We start from the raw sequence: 6,055 nt of genomic DNA, 5'->3' as shown, positions 1-6,055 counted from the left end.
GATCAGTGGTCCGTGATTTCCAGGGAGTGGATGTGATGTACGATTGATTGTTATTTACTTACTTGAAGGACTTTGCATACCAACAAATAAATATCCTACTGCTTTCTTGACCTACTCCTTAACCGAATGTCTTCTTGTCGTGGATTTAAATTCTTTTGGTTTTACTTTGGCATAAAATGAATAAGTTTTTATTTTCACGTGGAACATTTTAACTGTGTTATTTTTTCAAGTATGGGAAATACCAATTGTTGGAATTCTAAGCATTTCTTCAAATTAAAAGACGACGGTAATTTTTCGGCTCTTTCAGTCTTTATGATAAGCTATCCGGATAGTTGACGCAAAACCCATTTTAGCTTATCATAAAAACTGAAAGAGCCGAAAAAATACCGTCGTCAATAATCAATCACAGTCGAAAGCAACAATTAAAACCAAATTAAAAGTAAAATAATGAAAATATGATATCTCCTAAACATATTTGCATTATGTCGACCAAATTAAGTCATGAGAGCGAATGGAAAAAATCTAACACACAAATATGTTCGTCGGAATTAAACCAATTCTAAGCTAAATATCTTTGAAGGTAGCGAAGGTGCCAACTTTGTTAATTTTAAAGTAACTTCAACCACTCTGCAGAGCCACTGAATACTGGGTGCTAGTTATTTAATAAGTATGTATGGTAATGTAAGCATGTATGTTGATATTTTGGTTATTGGCAGAAATGTCCAAAAAGACCAAGCTTTATGGAAGCAGCATTTCAATTGTCAGCGTCTCTTAATAGTCTCATAGATTTGCAATATTAATTAGTGGAAGAAAATAGTCGTTTAACCGTGATCTATTAAATGTTATTAATTCCTAGGCTAGATGTACCAGTTGTGGCTATAGCACCAGTTGTCGCACTAGTGCTTTATATGCAAAATGGCCAATCGAGTCACCGCAAACCAAGTTCATATCGATAAAGCATATTCATATGATACGATAACACCTTTGATCTCCTCCAAAACATGCAAAGCATAATTGTAAAAATTGATTTTGCTTAATTTTTGACGTCCTTTGCACCAGTTGTCGCACTAGTGGTCCCTATTTGGCCAATCCCATAAGAAAACAATGGGATTCGCCAAATAAGGAGCCAAAATTAAGAATAGTGCCACAACTGGTGCATGCGTTCCTATTGTGGATTAATCAATTTTGAGGATAATATCAAATTTTATTGTGGTTTTCACAGCTGTTCTAAGAAGCAGGAAGTAAAACCTTTTTCTTGATATATAAAGTTTACTCACATGCCTTTAACTTATTTTTTTTAAATAGTTGCCCTTATGTATGGTAACAATTGGTACACCCACCCTATTTGTATAAATATATACTTAAAACACATAATTGGAAAACTGCGTACTTCCACCAACGCGCACTTTTACCCCACCGTTGGGGTAAGAGTGCGTTTTTCACGTGTCTTGCAATAAGGGTTCTACTAAAAACTAATTTCAATAATTTCGATATTTTTTCTGCTGGTTAGCATAAAGGAAAAGTATACGAATCGCCGACTTTGATTTGACATGCAGAAGCTTGCTTCATAAGGGTCCCATGTTCGACTGAAAACTAAGTGCTTACTCTTGCCCCACTCTACTCTTAGTATAATTAACTCATTTGTTCTCATTTAAAACCATTGTTACGGTTTGTTTTATCTTGTCCAAAAAGTAGTTAAGGTCTGAGGGAAGCTCTCTCGCGGTAGAGCGCTATTTTCGTACTAAAATGTCTATAACTCGGAATTGGGAACGAATTTCGCTTATCCCAACTGACAATCTCTTTGAAATTTATCAAGGAATGTTCCTTCAAAATTTCATGGATCTACTATTTCCCAAATTTGAATTAAGCTCTAAATACTGAACTATTGTACAACTGAAAATTTCGCTTCTCAGTACCTCTCTCCGATGATTTGAGGCACAAAGGAACCAAACTTCGCAAAACCCAACTGACAAAAGTTTTGAATTTTTTCAACGATCAGTTTGATGTAATAAAAAGGATATGTCACCGCAATAAATTTTGAAGGAAGCTCTTTTTACTTCAACCAAGTTTTTTAAATTCCATACAAAAGTTACCAGAGCAGCCAACAGCATATTTTCTTGTGGCGCACGGCAGGAGAGGAGCGATGAGAGCGGTAGAAAGTTCGTCAACTTTGTATCTAGTAAGACACTATAAAAAAGCGTATTCCTATTTGTGAACACGAGGATACCAAATATATAAATTGAAATCAAACTTAGGAATGAGACGAGATAAACAATTGAAAATAAATAAGACAAATAAAACAAATAAGCAAAATAAAACAAATAAGACAAATGAGGCAAATAAGACAAATAGGACAAATAATACAAACAAGACAAATTCATAAGGAAGTCCCTCCAGATATTTCTCCAGAAGTTCCTCCGGGAATTCCTCCGGAAGTTCCTCTTGGAATTCCTCCGGAAGTTCCTCCGGGAATTCCTCCAGAAGGTCTTCCAGGAATTCCTCTGGAAGTTACTCCAGGAATTCCTCCGGAAGTTCCTCCAGGAATTTCTCCGGAAGTTCCTCCTGGAATTCCTGGAAGAACTTTCGTAAGAATTCCTCCAGAAGGTCTTCCAGTAATTCCTCTGGAAGTTAGTCCAGGAATTCCTCCGGAAGTTCCTCCAGGAATTTCTCAGGAAGTTCCTCCTGGAATTCCTCCGGAAGTTCGTCCTGGTACTTCCTCCGGAAGTTTCACCTGGAATTCCTCCAGAAATTCCACCTGGAATTCCTCCAGAAGTTCCACCTGGAATTCCTCCGGAAGTTCCACCTGGAATTCCTCCGGAAGTTCCACGTGGAATTCCTCCGGAAGTTCCACCTGGAATTCCTCCGGAAGTTCCACCTGGAATTCCTCCGGAAGTTCCACCTGGAATTCCTCCGGAAGTTCCACCTGGAATTCCTCCGGAAGTTCCACCTGGAATTCCTCCGGAAGTTCCACCTGGAATTCCTCCGGAAGCTCCACCTGGAATTCCTCCGGAAGTTCCACCTGGAATTCCTCCGGAAGTTCCACCTGGAATTCCTCCGGAAGTTCCACCTGGAATTCCTCCGGAAGTTCCACCTGGAATTCCTCCGGAAGTTCCACCTGGAATTCCTCCGGAAGTTCCACCTGGAATTCCTCCGGAAGTTCCACCTGGAATTCCTCCGGAAGTTCCACCTGGAATTCCTCCGGAAGTTCCACCTGGAATTCCTCCGGAAGTTCCACCTGCAATTGCTCCGGAAGTTCCTCCTGGAATTCCTCCGGAAGTTCCTCCTGGAATTCCTCCGGAAGTTCCACCTGAAATTCCTCCGAAAGTTCCACCTGGAATTCTCCGGAAGTTCCTCCTGGAATTCCTCCGGAAGTTCCTCACGGAATTCTTCCGGAAGTTCCTCATGGAATTCCTCCGGAAGTTCCTCCTGGAATTTCTCCGGAAGGAACTTACTTTATTTATCATCTTATTTGTCTTTTTTATCTTTTATGTCTTTTATGTCTTTTTTGTCTTTTTTGTCTTTTTTATCTTTTTTATCTTTTTTGTCTTTTTTTTCTTTTTTTTTTGTATTTTTTTGTCTTTTTTTGTCTTTTTTGTCTTTTTTGTCTTTTTTGTCTTTTTTGTCTTTTTTGTCTTTTTTGTCTTTTTTGTTTTTTTTGTCTTTTTTGTCTTTTTTGTCTTTTTTGTCTTTTTTGTCTTTTTTGTCTTTTTTGTCTTTTTTGTCTTTTTTGTCTTTTTTGTCTTTTTTGTTTTATTTGGTTTATTTGTCTTATTTGTCTTATTTGTCTTATTTGTCTTATTTGTCTTATTTGTCTTATTTGTCTTATTTGTCTTATTTGTCTTATTTGTCTTATTTGTCTTATTTGTCTTATTTGTCTTATCTGTCTTATTTGTCTTATTTGTCTTATTTGTCTTATTTGTCATATTTGTCTTATTTGTCTTATTTGTCATATTTGTCTTATTTGTCTTATTTGTCTTATTTGTCTTATTTGTCTTATTTGTCTTATTTGTCTTATTTGTCTTATTTGTCTTATTTGTCTTATTTGTCTTATTTGTCTTATATGTCTTATTTGTCTTATTTGTCTTATTTGTCTTATTTGTCTTATTTGTCTTATTTGTCTAATTTGTCTTATTTGTCTTATTTGTCTTATTTGTCTTACTTACACCAGCACCCAAATACTTTTCAAAGCTTGTGTGGAAACCTTGTACAGAAATCCTTTCACGATATTTTCTAATGTTGTTCTAGAAACGGCTCATGTTTTCATTTTCCAAAACCAGCTGGAGTTTGTTTATTTCGATTTCCTCATTGCGTGATTGGTCGACGGTTTTGCTGTTCTCTCGCCGAACCACTGCATGACTGGTAAATTTCTTCCCCATTGTTGCCAATTCCTTTTGTTCTCCGTTTACGGCAAATTCTCAAGCAATTGTAAACTGCATAATGATGAAATAATTTAGGCGACACTGACAGCGTCATTCTGGCGGGCTGAATTAGACAATTTTTTCTCCCAGAGAGTGCTACCACGCACGCTTAAAATCAATAACACAGAGATGTGTTTGCATCACACAAAACGGACCTAATGTGGAACATCCCCTAGATGAGCGACAATTACACAGGCACAAAAATGCCTCGTACGGTCGTGATAACGGTCCTTTCAACGTGTAAACGTTTGTAAGCATATGCGGTATTTCGAAAAATTTCGTTTCAGGTGGTTCGAAACGAAATTCCGCGGAATTTCGCGGAATTTGAGCATGGCGAAATCTGCGTTAGCGAATCGTACGGTGCATCACGCCACGTGTATGCACCAATCAGCGAAGGTGCCGGAACAATCGCCGAGTCAGCAGTTTTATATTATAAAACTGCCAGCAACAGCGTGGCTCGGCCTCTTTTTCATCAGTGCTCTGGTCAGTGCAAGTAGTGTAGTAAATAAAGTTAGTGTTCATTGTAATAAAAAGTTTTTTAAAAAGTCAGTGAAGGTATCCCCTGCCCTAAGTGGTGTCAGAAGTGGGATAGTTAGTGAGGTGTTTAAATAGTGGAAAATCCGCCGCACAACAACGCGCAGCAGAGAACCCGTAGATGCAGCCTTCGCTACTGTAAGTAAAACATTATTCATTTACACTTATACTTGATATATTATTTATATTGCAAAAATGACCGAAACTAGAGCCTCCGAAATCGAAGCACTTAAAGCTGAATTAGAACAGCTAAATTTTATTAACGGTTGGGAGTAGCAGCAAATTCTCTATTCCGACCCAATAAAAAACTTATCGGAATTCACCGGTAATAAGAAGGAACTCTCCAGCTGGCTACGTGAAGTAGACGAGCTGTACGAGATGTTCAAAATCAAAGGGGCTAACGGCCAGCCCGACTCAATTAGCTCTATGTATCTTAGAGCAATAAAAAATAAAATTAAAGGGGATGCCCGCGCGGTAGTATGCGCAAACGGCGATCCCGATACCATCAGTGGTATCAAACAGGTGCTCCTCGAGCAATATGGGGACCACCGAGACTTTGCTACTAATGTGTCAGCATTATTTAATATAAATCGTAAAGACAAAACACACCTTAAATTTTACAATGAATGTAAAGAGATAAATACACGATTGAAGGCGAATCTGTCATCCAATCCAATTTCGGAAAAACAAATAATAGACATATTAAGCGTTGCAAAATACCTCGATAACATAGGTGAACCCCTGGCCTCCATCATAAGGCAATCCAAACCGCAATCGTTAGAAGAAGCATACGAAGCCGTATGCATCAACCAAAATGCTGAAATCCGATCTAAGCCGTTCAGATTTCATTCACAATCTAAACCCAGAGTCAGCCCGGTAGCAGTGGTTCTAACAACAACAACAATTATTATGGCAAAACTAATGCGAACGGTAATAAATTTGCGTATAGAAAAGTGCATCAACCTAAGCCCCGCGCAGAACACAACAACAACGAAGTCGACGTAGATATCAGTGACGATGAAGAAAATGATGAAAACGTGAATGCAGTGCAGAGTGATGATTCAAATTTTTACGACGACAGGGAACAGGAAACAACAACGTAA

General features: G+C 38.2%; 1 pseudogene; it reads left to right on the top strand.

Annotated features, from left to right (window-relative positions):
• Positions 1-5,147: 5,147 nt before the first annotated feature.
• On the top strand, positions 5,148-6,055 carry LOC134206527 (uncharacterized; annotated as a pseudogene).

The sequence above is a fragment of the Armigeres subalbatus genome, chromosome 1, assembly GCF_024139115.2.
Source record: "Armigeres subalbatus isolate Guangzhou_Male chromosome 1, GZ_Asu_2, whole genome shotgun sequence".
Taxonomy (NCBI): domain Eukaryota; kingdom Metazoa; phylum Arthropoda; class Insecta; order Diptera; family Culicidae; genus Armigeres; species Armigeres subalbatus.
This window is presented reverse-complemented; position numbering and strand designations above follow the sequence as displayed.